This window comes from Phaenicophaeus curvirostris, chromosome 1 (genome assembly GCF_032191515.1).
Source record: "Phaenicophaeus curvirostris isolate KB17595 chromosome 1, BPBGC_Pcur_1.0, whole genome shotgun sequence".
NCBI classification, from domain to species: domain Eukaryota; kingdom Metazoa; phylum Chordata; class Aves; order Cuculiformes; family Cuculidae; genus Phaenicophaeus; species Phaenicophaeus curvirostris.
Window position 1 is genome coordinate 111,577,699 of NC_091392.1, and position 20,923 is coordinate 111,598,621.

The window sequence follows — 20,923 nt, forward strand, 5'->3', positions numbered from 1 at the left end:
TCTCATGAGCACAAAGCTCCACCTCCCCAAAAAACACTGCAGCTAAAAAGTGAGCCCCCAGCTCTTCAGTTAACAACAGCCTCCACTGGCACCTCCCAAACGAAAGCCGGTCTCCAAGGAAAAAGATCCCATCCCTGGCTAGCAACTTCATAGCTGTTTGCTAACTCTGCACCAACCACATACTACAATGTGCTCAGCCTTTTATTACTGTGCCATTTCTACAGCTCTATACATTTTAGTATACAGGATGTTATTTTTTTCTCTTAATAGATTTATTTGCAGTTTTGCCTGCCTGACCACTCCCTGTCTGGGCTCCTTCAATTAATCTCTAAAGATTTCAGCCTTTTTTCTCCCTGCACATTTCATAGAATCATAGAATCATAGAATAACCAGGTTGGAAGAGACCCACCGGATCATCGAGTCCAACCATTCCGAGTCCAACCATTTGTATTCGGCATCACACAAACATTTGTTAGACCACTGTTTACTTTCACAAGACACATTTCTCCAATGTGCTACGTTGGTGAACTACGCAAAACCAGCATACTCCTGACAGTCCTCCTGTACATTTTGCAAGTTGTTATATCTGTGTTTTATACACACAAGGAACACGTTCTCTTGAAATATTTTTCTTCTTAGATACCATCCACCCCAATCACCTCCTGAGAAGTGGTCATGGACCCTGCTGTATTTATACCACAGTCACATCTGAAAGATCCAGCGTGGACTGAAACTGGAGCTCTCAGCTGCTTTACAGTCACACAAGGATATATGATCCTTTGTCCAGGAGCTCGCACAAAGCTGTAACTGTTTTCTGTATCATTGTAGACTCAGACTTGTCAATTATTTCATTGTTATTTACTTGGTGCTAGCAGTGGAAGCTATATCACACCTCATGCAAGGGGTTAGTCCCAGCTCCCATTTCACATGGTATCTAATATTTTGGGGGCACCAGTCCACATCATTCAACAACAGAGACCAGGTTGTCAGCGTGCGTAAAATGGTTTAACCTCCTCTTTTCCATGAGGACTAACCAACACACACCCGGCGAGATTCCAGGCCCTAGAGCATTGGCCAATATGCCCAGTTCAGAGACCAACTCCTATTTCCACCTCTCTTGCCTCCAGCCCCATCTCACCCCAAATTCTTGCCTTGCCCCGCAGTCTGTTCGCTGCCAGCTTCTCCCTGCCCCCAGAAAAGGAGATTGCAATGAAGACAGCTCTAAGATCCTCAGAAACACAAGATTTCTTTGTTAGCAGCAAAGCTCAATGAGCCTGAAGAAGGCTGTAGGTAGGCCTACCTCACAAAGCCTGTATTTCCAAATAATCTTGCCCCTTTCTCCCAGAGATGCAGCCCCAGCACCCCCAGCCCTGCAGATGTTTTTACTCTCAAAGTCACGCTCCCAAAAAAGCTTTGACTTCTTTCTTTTCACTTCCCCAGAAGCATGAATCAAAAGCTGACTGTGGTAGGTGCCAGTTTTCTCATGCTCCCAGACAGCCGCGTTCTGCTTATTCCCCTCATTATTTAGTGTTATTCGGAGATACAGACTCCAGCTGTTTGAGGAGCCATGAGGATGTGCAACTTTGCCCTCCTCTGGCCTCAACTCCCTGCTGCAAAAAGGCTGGAGGCCACATCTCAGCAGAAAGGCACCAGCTGTCCCCTAGCCTGTGCTGCCAGCCGCTACGGCACTGAAAGACAAGGGGTTCCCAGGGACACTGCCAATGGGTCCAAAGTCTTCAGGGAGCTCTGGATATTTATACAGGTCTACCAAGTCCAAGTGGCCCAAAACAATTGACTGCATCTACTTCCTCCCTCAAAAAATGTCCTGTTCCTTTTAATTTCCCTTAAAATAAACCCAAATCATAAATTCCAAACTTGAATATACGCTCAGGTAATCGTGCAAAGCATAAAGACCAGTTTTAAACAGTAAACAGAAGCTGAAATGTCATGCATCCATTCATATGCCTCCAGGAATGACAGCTTGAAGGAACCTAACAAACAGTATGACTTTCCAAGTTTAAAAAAAAAAAAATAACAAAACAGCCTGGTAAATTGCAGTGATTTTTCATGCCATAACAAAGTACACACATAAAAAGAGTCCTTCCCAGAAAAAGATTACCAAGAAATCATCCAGATGTTACTAAAGCATTAAGATTAATTTGCTTTAAAAAAAAATAAAAGCAGCAAGGAAATTACTCCCACTGGTGTTTTTGTCATAAGATTCACCCTGCAACTTCTAACTGAATTGGATTCTGTATTCTGCCTCAAGTCTGCCATCAAGGCTATGTGCATTTCTGGTGTTTGCTGTCTATGCTCGTGCCTCTTACAGCAGCACCTTCTGAACTCACTCAAGGATGCCATAAAAGTTAACAAAAAGGCAATTTTCCTCCCACTTAAGGAAAAAAAATAAAAAAAGATTTTCATTGTTGCAGTTTTGCAGAGAAAACAAAAAAAGCTCCTTTGCAAAAAAACCCACCCCCATATTAGTCATTTTTAACCAAAACAACCTTTGGCATGTATAACACATCACTTACAGTGAAACTCATCAGATGCTTGGCAAAGGTTTTCAGTAACCACTTAAATTCACTGCATAAACCTGCAGCGATCACTTAATTACGTGTGTGTCCCGTCTCCCCCCATCCCCCTGCCGCTTTCCCGGGAAATGGAAACCTGGGAGTAGTTAATGCTTCAGGTCCCATAGCACTTGGTCGGCAAGTTTTCTCCAGCAACCCATGGGCTGCAGCCACACCACGTTGTGCCACAACATCCCTCTGGCTGCAGCGAGGCCCCGCACATGTGTAACCTTACAAGGAGAGAAGCAACTTGCAAAGGGAGGCGAGCAGCAGACATCCTCTGGTTTGGGTCTTCCACGTTTTGCCAGCATTCATGCAAAACCTCAGAAGCTGGGCACAGGCGAGGACGTGGCTGATCCCTTTGGAGTCGAGACTTCAGCGTCAAGACACTGCTTTCCCATGGCTGGGATAACCAAAAACTCGTTCTCTCAGACGCTTGCTGCAGGCACAGAGCTGGCGAGCTGCGTTTTTTGAAACTCACGTTGATCACCCACATTCACTAATTTCAGGTTTGGAAGTTTGTAGTACACAGTTAATGTCTTTCAACACACTGGATTTGGTGCATCGGTTAATGTGCAAGGAGCGGGCCTATCAAGCAGCACTGTTCAAGTGAATTTTATTTTATAGTAGCCATTAATCACTCCTTCTGCACAACCCAGACCTTGATCAGAATCCCTCCTCCCCTGACCAGGATTTGATCCCCTTTCCTGCCTGGGCACAGAGAGGCAGCTTCACCCAGCCGCTTCCCACCTCCCTTCCCGGTGGTGGCCTTGCACAATGGGAGTCTTTGTCTCCATTTCAGTGTCTAAGGGCCTGGAGCACACTCTGGATTTACCTTCCCCGCCCAGGTTAATGCAAACGAGTAACAAAGCAATTTTCAGTTGGGAAGCAGAGAGCAGAAGGCTGATTTGTTTTCCTTCTGACTTGAGAATTAAAGAAACTCGGTTGCAGGACCACAGCGTGCTGTTTGCTCACCTGCGAAAGTCAAAACATTAGGTTTTCAGTTTGCTACAGCAGTTTTTAACACGAGCTGTGAAGCCCCTGCTCACCAAAACCCCAACTGCTACAAGGATAGTTTCAGCAGCCACATGGCATCACAGTCTATGGAAGGAGAGACCGGCATAAACGGCTCTGTGCATCCTCCAAAAATGGTGGAGGCAGGAATTAATGCAAAATCTACACGCTTTCCTTTTTCCCCTCCCACCTCTGCTATTTTATAGGCTTTCAAGCACCACTTTGCAGCTTCTGACAAAGCCCTACAGACAAGGTCTGGCAACTCCCCCAACTCATCCATCTGCACCAGACTCACTGGTGCCCTGTGCTGTCTACTTCAGAGAGCGTTATCTTCAGAGAGGTCACCCAGAGCGCCCAGGACAACAGCCCCGATACCTTCGACACTACAGGAAAGAGACATTTCCCTACACATACAGGAGGCTTTAGCTCCATGGAGCAAGAGGCCAGAACAGCAGAACCACCTCACCTCTGCCAGGCAGCTGCTGTGGTCCTAAGCCCCTGCCTGTCCTATTGGCAGCTGCGCATCCTTCTACGGGTACCCTCATAAGCTGAAACGCATCTATGCAGCAACACTAAGACAAAACAAAAAGACAAAAGATACTAAGACAAAAAAAAAAAAGACAAAAAACCCCAAACCTGTTTCATAAAGACAATGCTATTCAAGTGATGTTTCTGTGCTCATAATTCAATATAAAATCCCCTCGACAAGTGAGGTGCACTAGTCATATGAAACCAAGTCCACCAGTTCCAAATTGCTTGAAAGGCATATTAGTAATAAAAATGCAGAGCAACTTTCCCCCCCCCAAAAAAATGTTTCTGCCTCTTCAGAAACAACCACAACTGTTCCCATCACAATAGCTGCCCACCAGCACCACCTCTACCCCCTTAACTCTGTGGAAGAGCATGCCTACCGTGACTCTTACACATTCCTATGTCCACAAGTAACCCATATGCCTGATCTTTTGACAGACTCAAACTGCTCCTCAGATGTTGCCGCTTGCTAACACTCATGCCATTACAGCAGTGTGTATGTATGCAAGGTGATTTGCAGTCAGGCCCAAGGTCCTTTCCAACCTAGTGATTCTATGATTAGCTGTAATTGGGGTACACCAATGGCAATGCAAGGTGATGTGATTTATCTTATACCACTCTTGGTGAAGCTGCATTACAGCACATTTGCTGTGCTCCTAAACAGCACGCACACAGTTCCTGCAGCCCAGCTAATGGAGTTAGCTTACTAAACTCCATTAACATCACTGTGAGTTTGAGCTCTTAATTACTCAATAATCTAGACCTACTCTAGACAATATTAGAAAATGCAGGAGTTAAAGCACTGCCGGTCTTCCATGAGGGAACCACTAGCCTGCCACCACTGAGGCAGCAAGGGAGAGCAGGAGCTGCTGTGGGTGCCAGCAGTGGCAAGATCCTCCTGAGCCTCCTGCATGGGCTGCATTTGAGCTAAGTCAAGGGCTTCAGAGACCCTTCACAGGACCAGAGTTACACGGGACCCCTCAGCCTGCAGGTACCCAGATGCATACGCTGCCGACTGGGCACCCCGACACACTGCTGGCCACTGCTGGGATCGTTTATTTGCTTTGCTTTATGAGGACTGTTTAAGCTACCTGAGAACATCGCATTCCAACTCTTATTGAAAGCGTAATTGGAAGTCTGAAAAAGCAATTACATTAAAAGCACTCTGCAGTGAATCAACTAACTACCCATTTGCCCATGAGCCTCTCACCAGCCGCAGCGCTGGCCGATGGGGCTGTATTTCCAGGATGTGCACGCGGAGCTGAGCACAGAGGGAGGCTTCACGCATGGGAACAACACAACAGCTTCCCCCTGAAAGGAAGACGTGCTTGTGAGTTATTACAAGTGCTCCCTTTTCCTCAAGTCCTTTGACACCATCCCACCGAGAAAGCAAACAAGCAGCAGGGAGCAAGTCTGCTGAGCCAGGGAAAAAGGATGTTTGTGTTTGTTTATAATTCAAATAAAATTTGAGATGTTGCAACCAATAAGAAGGAGAACTACATTCTGGTTCTAGAAATCCCTAAATCTTATGCGACCTATGCCTTGCAAGGAACAATAAAAACATAAATATCTACATGTTAACTTCCCTTTTTTCCCCTGCTTCTGCACTGTTTGCAGCACAGTTGGGCTAATCCCATTTCCACTGCTCTGTATTCTGACCTCCTTAAGCAACCCCATGCTACGATGTTAAAACATTCTAATCTATAAATAATGTATTCCCCTCATCCAGCAATGGATTACTGGGCCATAAAACTCACTGGAACATACTGCACAGTTGCTAGTTTAACAAAATAACACCGACAAAGACATATCAGTAGAGAGCTGTCCTCTTTCTTCACAAATTCTTTTAAAGATTTGAGGCCACCGTTACTTTTGCATTGGATCTTTCTTTTTTAATAAATTGTTTAGGAGCTGGGATTTTACTCCAGTGATCTGTTTTTTCTCCTCACCAAATATGATTTTTTTTGGGGGGGGGGGGCGTGAGTGCTATTAATCCTCACAGCACAGCAAAACACCAGCATCAGCTAACTAATGAGAGCCAAAGAGAAGGGGAAGTGATAAAGGGCTCACTGCTGCTCATAGAACCTTGAAACACATGGGGAGGCCAAGCTTTACAGCCAAGCCAGTTTGTTGCCCCAAGTGGGGAGCTCACATTTCTGCCCCTGCATCCTCCTGCCCTGGTTTCTGGCTGGAGGATGCTCGGGCTTTCACTGGACCCCATGCTGGGCCAGTCCAGGTCACTGATCCTGTAAGAAATGATCCATATTTATCCTTGGCTTCAATTTCAAACAGCCATTACCTACAACTCAAGCCATAATGTATAAAATCATTTAAATATAAGTGAGTCTGTTCCAAAGACCAATGTCTAATAGGCTTGCTCCCACTTCTGTGATGGTGCAAAATCAATGCCTCTCCCCACCACCAATGCCAGCAGGAATCCCACCAGTGACTTTCCAGAGCAAAAGCATAAAGCTCAAGCAAATGCTTAAATGATGCAAATTTGCAGTTTGAGGTTTTCTGACAGGCATTCTAGAAAAATAAAGTGTTTCTGACTCAAAACAAGTTGGAATATTCTGAAAAACAGAAGTGCACCCTTTAAAGAGCAAGTTCCCCCAAGGAGCATAACCAGGTATGCCACACTTTGGCACTTGATTCCTTAGCTCTATTTGCCATGATTAACACAGCAATTTTCCACACATTTTTCATAATGCACAGATCACTTTTAACTCCAAAAGGATTGAGGAAAAACAAGCAACCCACCGACACTCACAAAACCTGCTTCCTTCATTCCACCGCACTAATCACATATGAAAATTTAAATCACACCCGCAATATGAAAACGCCATCAAAGGAATTAATAGCTGCCTTGACAATGGGTTTCTGGTGTATTAAATGAAATGATTAAAGCACTAACATTTCCAACAGCTACAGTGTGACTTAATTCCCCCCAAAAGGTAGGCGTTCTACATTGCCTCTGAATGGGAGGATTACTCATGGCCAATGGGTTACAGGGCAGCTCTGAATCAGGTCTGAACCTTGCCTGTCGGAAAGCAAGCCCATGCCTCTCAGGAAGCAGGAGCCTTATCTGACATTTCTACAGCAGCCCTGAAGACAGAAAGTTGGGATGGCAAGCTGGGAGAGGATGGCAAGCCAGCCCCTCAACGGCAGCCGGCTACTGGGGGAAGATCAGGGCTCAGAGACAACGCTGCCCACTTGGTTATTAGCCCTGGTGCTTAGTCACACTAATTGCAGGGCCAGGGCTCTGTACTCACATTTCCTGTCACCAACCCAAGAATTAGGCAATTTAGATGTAAAGATAGTAACCTGCATATAACATAAATTGGTAAGCAATCGCAGAAGTAACTAGGAGAAAAATTATCAACCTGATACAGAAGTTTTCCAGCCTCTGCTTCTGCAGCTGTATCAGATCTTCAGCAAGTGCCAGACCCCACCAAACCCATCCTTCCCACTCATTGAAAAAGCATAGCAGCATTGCCCTTCACAATGCTTCAGCTTTCCCTACCTCTCAGAAACACCTAAGAGAGCTCAATTCAAGTTGAAACCTTTCACAAGGCTCATTTTCAACAATTAAAGAGCATGGCAACCTGTAATTACTGAAAATAAAGCCAGGCAGCTGCAGAAGGGAAGCATCTTTAATAAGTAACACGATACTACATTTTCTCTCTTAAGGAACTTGGCTATTAAGTCCCAAGCTCCCATTCAATCAGTCTGAGCTCTCAGTGTATGCAACGAATCCAGTAAGCTTCTGCTACCTGCAAGCAGCACAAACCCTGGAAAAGCAAACGACGCTTGGCAACCTGATTAAATACAACTCAGAGAAAGCAACACCTCCATCCACACTGGGGAAAGACAGAAGTCAGGAGAGGAAAGCCTTACAGGGCTTCCTGGACACACAGCATCTTAGAAAACACGACTATGCTACATCCGGCAAACATGTTTTCCCAGCTTTAGCTGAACTTCTGTTGCTCTTGTTCCACTAGCCCAGCACAGACAATGCAAGCAACAGTTAACATCATTCGTGAAGTAGCTTACCGCTCATCATTAACAGCACAAACATCTCTGTGTGTTGTATTTCCCAAGTCCCAGCTGCCTGTAACAGAAAGGAGGAAGCGCCAGTGTTTCATTCCCCTGCTGCTTCAGAGTGGGTGTAACTCTAAGTTTCATGCTAAGATGAGATGGGTCAATTGGGTGTGTTTGAAGGGTTGGGTTTTTGCCAGCCCTCCTTTCCTCCCTTCCTCCCTCCCTCTTCTGATTAATTCCTCCCATCACAGGCTTCAGATGAGCTGCCACTCAGTGCCGCTGGCTGCCGAAATCTGAATTCCTGCGGACACCCCTCCAGGGCAACTTTAACTCACCAGCCTGACACGCTGCAAGAAAAGCCAAGAACTAAAACACCCAGTCACCTCACAGAGGTGAACTGCACGTCAGCTACACATGAACCAGCCGTGTGGTCCCCTTCCTCATGCTGCTGAACTGCATCACCCTTGGCATTTAATTGTATTTTCAGGGAGCAATTCACTAGCAAGACAAAGTAAAACACTGCTGACCTACTCTGAGCCTTTTGCTACTGCCCTCAACTCCCCTACATCCCAGATGATCTCTCCCTGGATACGTATCTGGATGGTGCTTCTGGAAGAGGACGTGCATTCAAAACACACAGGCAATTGCCTCCCACTAAGCTGTCCACAGGTGCAAAAGTGTTTTCAGGATCAGGAACTACAGGGATTTAAAAATTACTCATGGATTTGGTTTTACTTAATTCACTACTTCCACATAACTGTCTCTGGATTAGGATTTGAGCATCGTCCTCAAAACTGGGTTGTTTAGTCGTTGCTATAAATAAGAAATACCAATACAAAACCTAAACCAGCTGTGCTTATCCCCCAACTCCTCCTACCTTGACTCTGCACTCATTATTGGAGAAGCAAAACAGATATTCTCAGAATGAAGTAGACAACGCTGCAAATATATTTTACAAACATAAATCAAATTAATTAGCAAATTAGCATTTACAACTCGGCATGATACTTCAAAAATATAAAGTATTAAGTGACAACCACATCCTTGCATTTCTGTCCTCTGTAGCCTATCAATGACCACAAATTGGGAAAAGGACAAAATCATCAGGAAAAGAAAAAAGAAATAAAATTGCAAAAGGTATATGCAGGAGCTCGGTTCTCCCACAGGGCCACATGCATAGTTGTGCGACTGCAGTGATTGGCTGTAGTGGGGCTGTGGGTGCTGGAGGAGAGGATGGGAGAAGATGACTGACTTGGGACAGTCAAGAGAAGTGATTTGATGTAGCACAATCATTCTTACATTTTCCATTATCAGAAACAGGCACGCAAACCAAGTTTCCTGGTATAGCAGTCGGTTTTAGCCCACTTCAAACAACAGGTTTGGGTCAACTTTACATCCAAGTACTTATGGCATCAGATGTTCCCAATATATCTGCCCACACTTAGGAAGCACCAGGTGTTCCCCCATGACTTCAGGCACTCCTGGTAAGTGCTGGAGTCCTCCATCTCCACAGCACGAAAGGGCTGAAGGAGCGATGGGACTAGACACAAGGTCTGGACTAGGAAGCACTGAAACAATTTATCCTTAGCACCAAATGAACATAGCCAACAGTTCCTATTTGTGAGCCAGGCAGAGGAAACAAACGGGAGAAAGCCCAAGGGAGCGGACCTTCATCCAGAAGTTCCTGGTGCTGATAACTAGCAAACTCCAAGCAGGCAAGCAGGTTTGGTGAGCTGTGAGTGACTCAGAAGGTGACAGGGACTGCTGCTACCTGCCTTCAGGTTCACTCAGGCACGGCCAACACTCACCATCTTCAACCCATTCGAACAGTCCAACAGGCAAAGCTGTGTTCAGAGCTCTGACGCCACCGGCTCTTAATCGCTCCCATCTAAACAGCTTCACCATTACTCGGAAACCGATGTGTATGTATACACAGGCATGCAAGCACACAAGCTCCCATAGATACAAAGCAATTATGCTCCAGTCCTAAAGGAGGAACGTATATGCTTACTACAGCAGATTAAAAGTGATTGTCTAGAGTTTTTTTCAGCTTAACAGGACTAAAGGAGGCACACCTTTTTGCTGCCAGCACTGGGTCCATTTGCATTCTATCACAGCAGTTTGGGCCATCTTTTCCTGCTGGTGCATTGCTACCTCTAGTAAATCCTTGGCATGGCCAGGACTCCTAGGAAAATATGAACTACATGTGCTCCCTCTCTATAAGAGCTGCTTTCAGAAAGCTTAACACAATAAAGTCATAAATCAGCAAGTCCCAAGTCAGTCTGACACCGGTGGATTTTAAATCAGTGCAGGTGGATAAAAGAAAAGCAGTGATTTCCCCTTCCTATCACGACCTGTAGCACTGGAACAAGACACAGCAAGTAATAGATAGCAAGACTGATGTATGGGGGGAGATACACAGAAGAATTACAGATGCAATCACGTAGCTAAGATCTGGGGTTCCTGTAAATACAGCACTTGATCTGGTTGATCTGGTTGTGGCCGCAGTCCTCAGGAGGGGCTGGAGTGAGACCAAGGGAAGCCTTCTCCTCAGCCACCTACCAGCCAACTTGCCCTCCTCCAAAACTTTGCAGAGAAAAGTGGTGACAGGCCTTCAGGGAAGTCTGGCTGGGGCAAGCAGGCCACCAGGGTCCAGGCTCCAGAGAGCAGGTGGCTACAGACACACAGGGAAGGTGTGGAGTGGCCAGCTGACAACAGCCTCGCCAAGAGCCCTCCCGGGAAGCACTGCGGCTTGTCAGCTCACGCCTGCCTGCTGCAGGAGAACAGGCATTTCCAGGCTCTGGCCCAGTCACCCCAGCTCAGCTGACGCATTTGGATACACGCCTTTTGATGTGGGCTTCCTCTGAAGGCGTGTGAGCCAACTTATATAAATCTTAATGCTCTCCTGCATTTGCTAAGCCATTAGCAAAGACCTACCAAAACCTGTTTTCAGACAGCCTAGCATTTTCTGCCTGAAACAGGCTGGAGACAACCACACCAGCCACTGAGCTGGCTGACTGTAGGGAACGTCGCCTCCAGGAGCTCGAAGAAGTGGCAACTGGCTAACCCCTCTGGCTGGAAGAGTGCACACGTTTTCCCTCCCCTTCGCAGTGTAGCAAAGATGATACCACCATCATGGTGATAGCATGGTGGTTTCAAAGATGACGTCCAGCAACAGCAGGACAAATCCCAGCAACCCTACAAGGAGTCCGCAGGCTCTTCAAAATATCCAGCTGAGGTGCGGAGACTCTGCCACAGAGCCTAGACAAGAAAGATCCCCTCAGCACAGCACCATCCGCTGCAGGACAGCACCTCCTTGGTGGTGAAAGGAGGGGAGAGGACTCCCATCAGACACAAGCCAAGTCTGCATCCAGCTTAAAGGTATATTTATCAACACTAATTAACATTCCGGGCTTCTCACACCCTGGCACACCTGCTAATTAGCACAAGAGTTAATATAATTTTAACAATGAATTATCACTTTGGGCAGAAAAATGGTTGGGAATCACTTCGGTACAGTGACTCACCCTGAGCACAGTAGCAAGGTGAGATATGAAAAGCATCATCCATGCTTGCACACGGCTACACAGACTGTATCTCTTTAATTAGAGCTTACTTTACAAAGCCAAGGTTCTTCAAAAATTCATGATTGTATCTGTCTTATTTTCCACCTGCACAAACAGATGGCCTTGGAGAAGCGTCCTGTCTCCATCCTTCAGACAAGCGGAGCTGCTCAGGTCTTTCTTCAAGTGCTTATAGCATGGTGGAGTTTCTAATAGTCCCAGCCACCATAATTATCACCTGCTTTGGTTAAATACCGTTCAGGACACTACTTAGGGCCCAGAGGGCAATTATCTGCCAGGAACAACCCCAGGGGAACACCAAGGTGATGCCCAACACCAGTTTCAGTGCTACTCCAACTGTCCCAAAACCACAGACCAAGCTGGTGGTGCAGGCAGGCACCTCCATGCACATTACTCTGACATTATGTTCCTTTTTCACATAACACTAAACTGCAGCCTATAAACACAGCCTGAGCTTCAAAGTTCAAATCAACTCTTGCACATCACTGCGGATGACGTGGCCAAGCCATGCACTGGCTTTCACCCTGGTAACCCCTCTCCCCTGGGAGCAACACTCACACTTGTGCCTGTGCAGCCTCATGCATCTGGCAGGAAGGACCATGACTGAGAATACTGCTAAAGCAAAGGGTTGTCTCAGTGCAGGCAGGGCCACAGTTTGGCTCAAGCCATCTTATATTCAAACATAAATGAGGAAGAACGTCAATTTAGGCTGCATTTCTTTTTTAAGCCTCACCTTTCAAACTGTACCTCTGCGATGTAGAAGCTCACAAGAGGGCACTGGTGGAAAACCATCACACTACCATCAGAATCACTTCTGCCTCATCAAACTGAAGTTTAACGCTGCCTGCCTTCACTTTGTCCAATAAAAACCTGTGAACCAGCCCTTGGCAATTAAAGAATGTTAACACCATGAAAAATTACACTAGATTGAATGTATCCATATTCCCTGTTATCAGAAAGATTTCCCAGCATCATGTTTCTGTTTGGGATTAGGAAGGGAACTGTAAAAGGCAGGTATTGTTCAGCCACAAACAGTTCCCTTTCAGCCTCTACAAAAGTAAGCTAATGAACTACAAGGTTTTTTTTTTTTCCTTTGGAGAGGTCAGCAGATATATCAGCTCATGGGAAAACTGATCCTCATTGTTACACTGCACTGCACGGGTAGTTGAAAAAAGGTTTCTAATGAGCTACAGGGAGTGGATGCTGGCAGTGAGCCAGCACCTTTGCCTGCGAAAGGAAGACGAACCACCCCTGGAGCAAGTACAAGTTAAAATTTAAGGCTTGCATTTCATCGCGCTGCTTGCTCCTAGCAGCCCTCGCACCAGCTTTGCAGTGCGTACTGGGGGCACGTTACTTGCAGACACTCCATGCGCGTAACTTCACACACAAAGGTAGGACTCCTCCTCTTCATTGGGACCATCCAGGTGCGTGCAGGTAAAATACAGGATTGAAATCTATAGAAAAAGCCTGCTTCTTGTCATCTAGCCTTAAGAAAACACTCACAATGGTGAAGCTTTTCTGGACACACACACAAACACACACACACGCTTGTACCTGGAACTGCTACGAGCTTCTGCACCTCTCCAGCACCAGGATGTTTCTTCAGGGTCATCTGGCTGCAGACAGTGGTGCAAACCCTTGCTACCCCTGATCAGGGGAGCGGGTACTGCTGCAGCCGGGTGTTGCACAAGCCTTGCAGCAGCGCCCACGAGCCCATTTGGTCCTTACCGCAACTACCATGTGGTGCAATGATAAGCCAGAGTGTAACGAAAGTTGTTTCCTTTTTCAATGAGAGGGCCCAAGGAAGAACGTCTTATTCAAGACCTCTAATCCAAACACCTCCTGTCATTTCTTTGAAAGAAACTAGGCAGTAGCTGCTGTCATTTTCATGCTGCATTCTAACACGCTTCTACCACAGCCCTGCCAAAAGTTTTCATTTCATTGGAAAAATCAGCTCAGAATGAAAGTGACAAGCTGTACACTGGTGATGATGCTGTCAAATGATGGATAACGTAGGTTTACATTAGTTGTCAAATTTTTTCAACACTAAAAATAGGTATCACACGCTTTTGGATTCACCGCATTGAGGTATTAAATATACAGGATATTCACACCTTCAAAATAGCCGAAAGCCACTCAAAGCCAGATAAAAGGAGCAATGTGTGATGTACAGCAAAGGCCTCTGAGCATTGTTTATTTTGAGAAGAAGAAGCAACACAGTGCCATATGAAATCTCATAACAACGCTGGCCAAAGCAATGACAAGATGCTGTACAGAACATGAAATACAACAGTACAATATGGGATGCAAACACAAGTAAAGGAATAAAGAAAGGGGAAAAAAAAGCTTAAAAGTAGAAGAGAGAGAACCCTGCATCCTGCTACCCTAGCTCTTGGTCCAGAACCTACTTTTCCTCCTGCCATCCCTCACCTGTTCCAGCCCAGCAAGAAAGAGCTCAAATCTATGAGGCTGAGGAAGGTTGAGAAAGCCCACAAAAAGCAGAAGGTTTGCTGGAGGGCTGACATTACCATTCAAGGGATGACTTCTGCCCAGGCAGTGACCCACTGACGGCCACCAGGAGGTCACCAAAGGGAACGTTGTTTTTATGGGTACGATGGCATGGGGGTGGGGGGATGAGGAGAAGGGAGACCATTTACAAACCAAATCCAGCTTGCTTATTGCCTCTGAGTCACTGAGATGACTAGCACAGGCAGAGTTGTCCCCATAATAGGCCAATATTTATAGCAGAAAGAAAATGAAGCATAATAAGGAATTACTAATTGGATGTTACCATAACACTACATAGAATTGAAGCAGCACTCCAATGTGCTTTATAAATAATTAGCAAATTAACTTTCATAATACCCCTGTGAGGCAAGTATTATTCCCATCTTCTGCACAGCCAAGCGGACTGCGAGCAGTTTGCTCATGGCCACAGCCCTTGTGCAGAGGCAGGATTACAACTGATGCCCTGGTCTCTTGTCACTAACATCTGAGCCGGGCACGGCCTGCTTACCCCAAGTGAAAGAAAACCTGACCCAAAACATACTCATGTTAGGTTACATACATTCCAGCTTACACTGCTGTCTATGTTTTTATGCCAACAATGAGAAGACAGAAGATACCTGTCCCAGCATAAAGCCCAGCAGTAAAGAAAAAAGCACAGTGACACAGTTGGCTTAAGGAATTACTAATTGGATGTTATCATATCATTGTGTAGAACTGAAGCAGAACTCCAATGTGCTTGATAAATAATTAGCAAATTAACTTTCACAATACCCCCGTGAGGCCAAAGTCTATGCTGCTGCCTTAAGGAGAAACCTCACCCTACAGCCATATGCTCCCCTCACAGCTCATAGCAGGTCAGTGTCTTGCTGGTTATGGGGACACCTTGGGGTGAAAACTGGCCTCAGTGGAAAAAACGCAGAGTTTGGGCAGATGGATCTCCTACGCTGGCCAAACACGCGGCTGCCTGAGCACGAGGGTGGGACATCAAAGAGATGGTGGGAGCCTGCTGGTTACATCTCCTGTACCATCAGAGCATAAGCTACGCTGCTCCTCCCTCCTAGATTTCTGCTTGGGCCAAGCAGACACTCCTTGGGTATCATCCTAGCCCTGCGCATCTCCATGTGTTGTCCTGGGCTGCATTTTCCAATTCCTTGACACCAGGATGAAATGCACTCAAAGCCATGAATTCATGGGCTGAATTCAGGGCTGACAGAGCAGCGGACGCCACGTTACTTGGCACAGGCACAACTCCCTTCACCCTAGGGATAAATTCCAGCTTACATCAGCACAAGACCAAGACTCAGCCTCTTCCCTTACTCTTGGGAGGAGTGTGACAGATGACACGCCAAAGCCCAAAGTTTGTTCAATGGCTCAGTGCCCCCTGGCTCTCCCCAAAGGAGGCATCTTCTCACAGCTTATGGAGAAACCTCTTTATAGGCACAGAGATGGGCGAAGCCGAGCAACAGAGGCTAGACAGGCCACAGACAGACCCCTACCATCCCCATCCATTCCTCCCACCCTGCCCACAGAGACTGCAGCCCACAGCTCTGTCATCCCTCCCCCAGAGCTAGAGGGGCACTGCTAGCTGGAACTATGCTGCCCACTCCCTTCGGCACTTACCTGCCTGTTGGGTGGAGGAAGGCTGACCACAAGAACATGCAAATGAGTCCCTTGGGCTCCTCATCTGTCGGAGGCAGGAACTCTCTCCATGCCCAGCAGATCCAAAGGGAACAACCCCGAACGACTGCCCCTTTCCAGATGTGGCAATCTGAGCATGCAGCTTCAAACACGGACTCTAAATGTCTGCTGACTCCACCGGCACAACAGAAAACACCCTTCTAGTAACTCTTCTGTCCAGGCAGTGCCTCCCAGTACATCCAACTCTCACCTTTCACCAGAGCAAGTGAGCCACCACAAGTGTCCTTGCTCCCTCCCACCCACAGTTAATTGAAGGAGAAGACTACAGCAGTATCAATGCCGTCCGCACACACCCCCTCACATCACTGCCACCTCCACCCTCATGGTGCAGTGGTGATTGACACATCCAAAGCCATGCCACCTCCTCAACAGCTCACTGCCTAGCGGTGGGAATGGTCAAGCCAGGGAAGGGATCAACCCCTCCAACAGGACAGGCAGGAGAACCAAGAGTCATAGAGGCAGATGCATGCACTCTGCTTTTCCAAACTTCCGACAAACGCATGCAGCAAAATCGAGGATGCTTTTGCACACCTGCACGCACAGCCCAAAGCAGGCTTTAGGAATAAGACTGGCCCAGAAAGCTTGGCCTGCAAGCCCTCCTGCTGCCTTCCCATTACCAGCCACACTGCAGACCAAACCACTGGGCAGATCCAGGATAAAGGCATAAGTTCCCATTAGCTGGTCCTCCCCAAGAAGTACTCCAAGACCCTCACAAAAAGAAACAGTATACGATAAACTGTTGCCATGGCTTTCCACCAGATGCATGTTAAGAAAGAAGGCAGACCTGCTTCTATTTTAGACATACTGCATAAAAATAAAAGATGCTGGTTGACTGCACGTGTTCTTCATTTTAGAAAACAAGCTCCATTTTACTTCTCTTTTTTTCCAAATCTATAGAGCCAGACAGTAAACAAATTCCCTTCAATGTCACCTCAGTGAAAAGAATCTGCAACTTGGTTTCAACCTCCCTAGACCAGAGCTCAACATGGGAATCACACTCTCTCTCCCAAGGGCCCCAGACCTGACACCCCTCACTCAAAGTCCTCTGGCACCCCTCTGGCACCCCTCTGACACCCCCTGGCCCAAAGTCCTCTGACATGAGCAGAGATCTTGACTTCAGGTTCTGCCCAGAGGGCTACTGACTTTCACAGGACAATCCACGATTATTAACAGCTGGCAGACATGGCTAGCCCAACAGACTTGCCATCCCCCTGAGTTCTCACAGAGACTGAAGGAGATACAGCTGTATAGCTTATCTCTTAGTGTCTTCCCTTTTTCTGCTTTTTCATTAACTTGTTCTAGCTACTTTATAAGTCTTTTTCCCTTTAAAAAACCCACATCAAGTTATTCTATTGAAGGATGGACAGAATTTCATCAGAAAGTGCATGCCATTTTTTCTGCTTTTTCTCATTCACTGCTAGGACACAACATCTCATATAACTATATTACTGTCTACTTGTTTGCCAGTGCTGTGCTCCTCAAAACAAACAAGTCTTTACTTTCAAGGCACAGTTTATGTCCATCTACAGGTCCTGTCAGGCATCCATATTGGTGGTGCCCATGCCAAGTTTGGGTACATCATGCTATAGTGGTCATGAAGTTAATCACTGACAGTTTTGTCTGGATATACAGAGATCTTCACTATGAAGACGCTCAAAATGAGAAGTGAAGTAGGATCACATTTTCCAGAGAGACTGTGCAGCCTCCCTCCTTGGAGGTTTTCAAGACCTGCCTGGAAAAGAGCCCTGAGCAGCCTGGTCGGGTCCTAGAGCAGGCCCTGTTTTGGGCAGGGGATAGGAGCAGAGACCCTCATATGTCCCTTCTCAGTTCAGTTGTTCAGTTGTTCAGTTCTGGGCCCCTCACCACAAGAAGGATGTTGAGGCTCTGGAGCGAGTCCAGAGAAGAGCAACAAAGCTGGTGAAGGGACTGGAGAACAAGTCTTACGAGGAGCGGCTGAGAGAGCTGGGGTTGTTTAGCCTGGAGAAGAGGAGGCTGAGGGGAGACCTCATTGCTCTCTATAACTACCTGAAAGGAGGTTGTAGAGAGGAGGGTGCTGGCCTCTTCTCCCAAGTGACAGGGGACAGGACAAGGGGGAATGGCCTCAAGCTCCGCCAAGGGAGATTTAGGCTGGACATTAGGAAAAAATTCTTCACAGAAAGGGTCATTGGACACTGGAACAGGCTGCCCAGGGAGGTGGTTGAGTCACCTTCCCTGGAGGTGTTTAAGGCACGGGTAGACGAGGTGCTAAGGGGCATGGTTTAGTGTTTGATAGGAATGGTTGGACTCGATGATCCGGTGGGTCTCTTCCAACCTGGTTATTCTGTGATTCTGTGATTCTCACCCAAGAGACCCATTGATCCTAGTCCCTGGGGCATCCTCCCAAACAGTCATCAATCAAATGCCCACAACCATGCCTGGCAGAGAGGGCAAAACTCCATATCAAGAGGAGACAAGCCTTTCATCATTGTTGGGTCCACCCAGCTACGCTGCCTTGAAGCTTCCTCACAGCTCGTGAAGGGCTTGACCCAGTCAAACCACGCTAATGACAGTGACAGCTAGATCCTCCTCCAGCCACACTGGCTGCCTAACATGCCTACCAGCCCAGCTCTAGGGCCAGTCACAGCATCCCCAACCTGTTTCAGTTCAATAGAGTGAAAACACACTTAAGCAAACAAGTCTCTGCTAGACTGGATGATAGCGAGTGCTGAAATGGCATAGGCACTCATGAAAACGGTGTCACCAGCAAATCTGAAAGCCACTGACTTTCAACAGAGGTTTGTTGTAGTACAAACAAGTGGCAGCAGGATGGAAACCTCCCGCGAGTCCCTAGCAGTCTGCAGAGCACGTCTCTATCTACTTGGAAGCCAAAAGCAAAGTGTGTTAGAGGCATGCCAAGGTGGGATAGTACTGAAAATGCCACTGGTGCATTTGGCTTTGAAAAGCATCAAAGTTACAGGAAATTGCTCAAACTCCCTTTATTAAGAAAACAAGAAACTGAGAAGCATGACCAGGAAAGGCTATTAAAAGTTGGCTCTATTTCATGGTTAGCAGGCAAGGAAAGGAGGTGCAGAGCAACATCAGGAGGAAAGCACAAAGCAACTGGAAGCGTCTTCTCTGACTTGGAGTCTCAAGTCTGGCTTTCTTTTGATACCAATATATTTAAAATCTTGTTCCAAACTCCTATTTGGAAGAAGGTCACAGCTTGTTACGGACAAAGCAGGCAAAGAATATAAGGTTTGTGATACTGAACCCACTTTGGAGTATCTGCAAACTGGTGGCAACACTGTCAGACATCGGTATATGTTCACGGTGTTACATGTTCACCTTCGGAAGACCCACATTAAAGTCTGACCTGAGCCTGCAGGTTCTAATGCCACTGCCACTTGACTTTGCCTTTGTACTTGCACAAACGTGTTTTGAATGCTCAGAGATGTGTAATTTCTCTGAGCGATCCCTAAGACTAAGAGTTCATATACAGATTAACTGCTTAAGCAAGCTCAAGGGTAGAAAACTGGTCTCTTTTACAGCCAAAAGTCTCATACTCTAAAAATCATAACTGCTCTAGAACTGTTGATTCATTTTCCTCATTTGTACTTTTTTCCCCCCGTTTTAAAATCCTGCCTGTTCCTTTTATTTCTTGTGAGGCTTTTCAGTATTTGTCTGTTACTAGAACGTTAAAGCCTGATTTGTGATTAAACACAACATTTGGGAGGCAGACTCCAATGCTGCCGGCTGTCACTGTCCCAACCATAAGAAGCTCTGGGAGGTATCAGTGTGTCAGGGAAGATCATTCTCTGTATAAATCTGTGTGACCAAAGTTATTTCTGCCCCTATTACAGGCCTTATGAGGAGCGGCTGAGAGAGCTGGGGTTGTTTAGCCTGGAGAAGAGGAGGCTGAGGGGTGACCTCATTGCTCTCTACAACTACCTGAAAGGACGTTGTAGAGAGGAGGGTGCTGGCCTCTTCTCCCAAGTGACAGGGGACAGGACAAGAGGGAATGGCTTCAAGCTCCGCCAGGGGAGGTTTAGGCTAGACGTTAGGAAAAAATTCTTTACAGAAAGGGTCATTGGGCACTGGAACAGGCTGCCCCGGGAGGTGGTTGAGTCACCTTCCCTGGAGGCGTTTAAGGCACGGGTGGACGAGGTGCTGAGGGATATGGTTTAGTGTTTGGTAGGAACGGTTGGACTCGGTGATCCGGTGGGTCTCTTCCAACCTGGTTATTCTGTGATTCTGTGATTCTATTCCACCACCACTCTCCCAAAAAATCCCTGTGATTAATACACGGTAGGATAACTGCATAGTGAATAGTGGCGAGTATGTATTAAAGCAGCAATAAATAGGACAATGGCAGGGTGAACATGGAAATATGTTGCAGAGCAGTAAAATAGTTCTGTTTCATCAGCTGCATTAAGTGCACAAAAGTAGTAATCAGAGATTGTATGCTTAAGTATGCCAAGAATGCTGCACTCAGTAACTTGAAGAAATTACTTTTATAACTTGGCCCATTTCCTCCACTGTAGCCACACTCAGCAGATAAGGGGACTCTTCAAGCTTAAATGACCACGTTCCACATTTCATGGTTCTGCAAAAAACAGCTAAGCTATCTGGAGGCCAGCACAGAGGTTGTAAGCATCGATCTTCTTGCCCACTTCAGTGACACAGCTGGCCACAAGAAAAGGGAGCCTTCTACATCAACCATGGATAAAAGTTTTCCAGGAGAGACCCCTGCAAAAGCAGAATAAAAAGCACAGGTCTCCCGTAGTCTTCCCATCCTGCAGCAAAACTGACCCAGAGCCTCACCACAGAGATGCCTCCTCTTCTTGAATCTCCATCCCACCCTTAGTATGGAACTCTGGCTAGTCCTTCAAGCAGGTATCTCCTGGGACATCTTGCAGGACACAAGTGAAGAAGCTCTAAAATCCACAGCAAAAAAGCACAACCCCATAGCTGGCAAGAAAGGATTAATCAAGGATG

General features: G+C 46.6%; 1 protein-coding gene across 6 annotated transcripts in view; it reads right to left on the reverse strand.

The window, feature by feature from the left end:
- Positions 1–20,923, reverse strand: part of TIAM1 (TIAM Rac1 associated GEF 1) — a 156,571-nt gene that overhangs the window by 111,370 nt on the left and 24,278 nt on the right. Inside the window, exon 1 of one of the 6 annotated variants that reach the window (XM_069870968.1) lies at positions 8,172–8,303. The exons of the other annotated variants lie outside the window; for them this stretch is intronic. The gene's annotated coding sequence lies outside the window, so the exon portion shown is untranslated. Of the gene's footprint in view, positions 1–8,171; positions 8,304–20,923 lie in introns of those variants that run through there. 6 annotated transcript variants of the gene reach the window in all.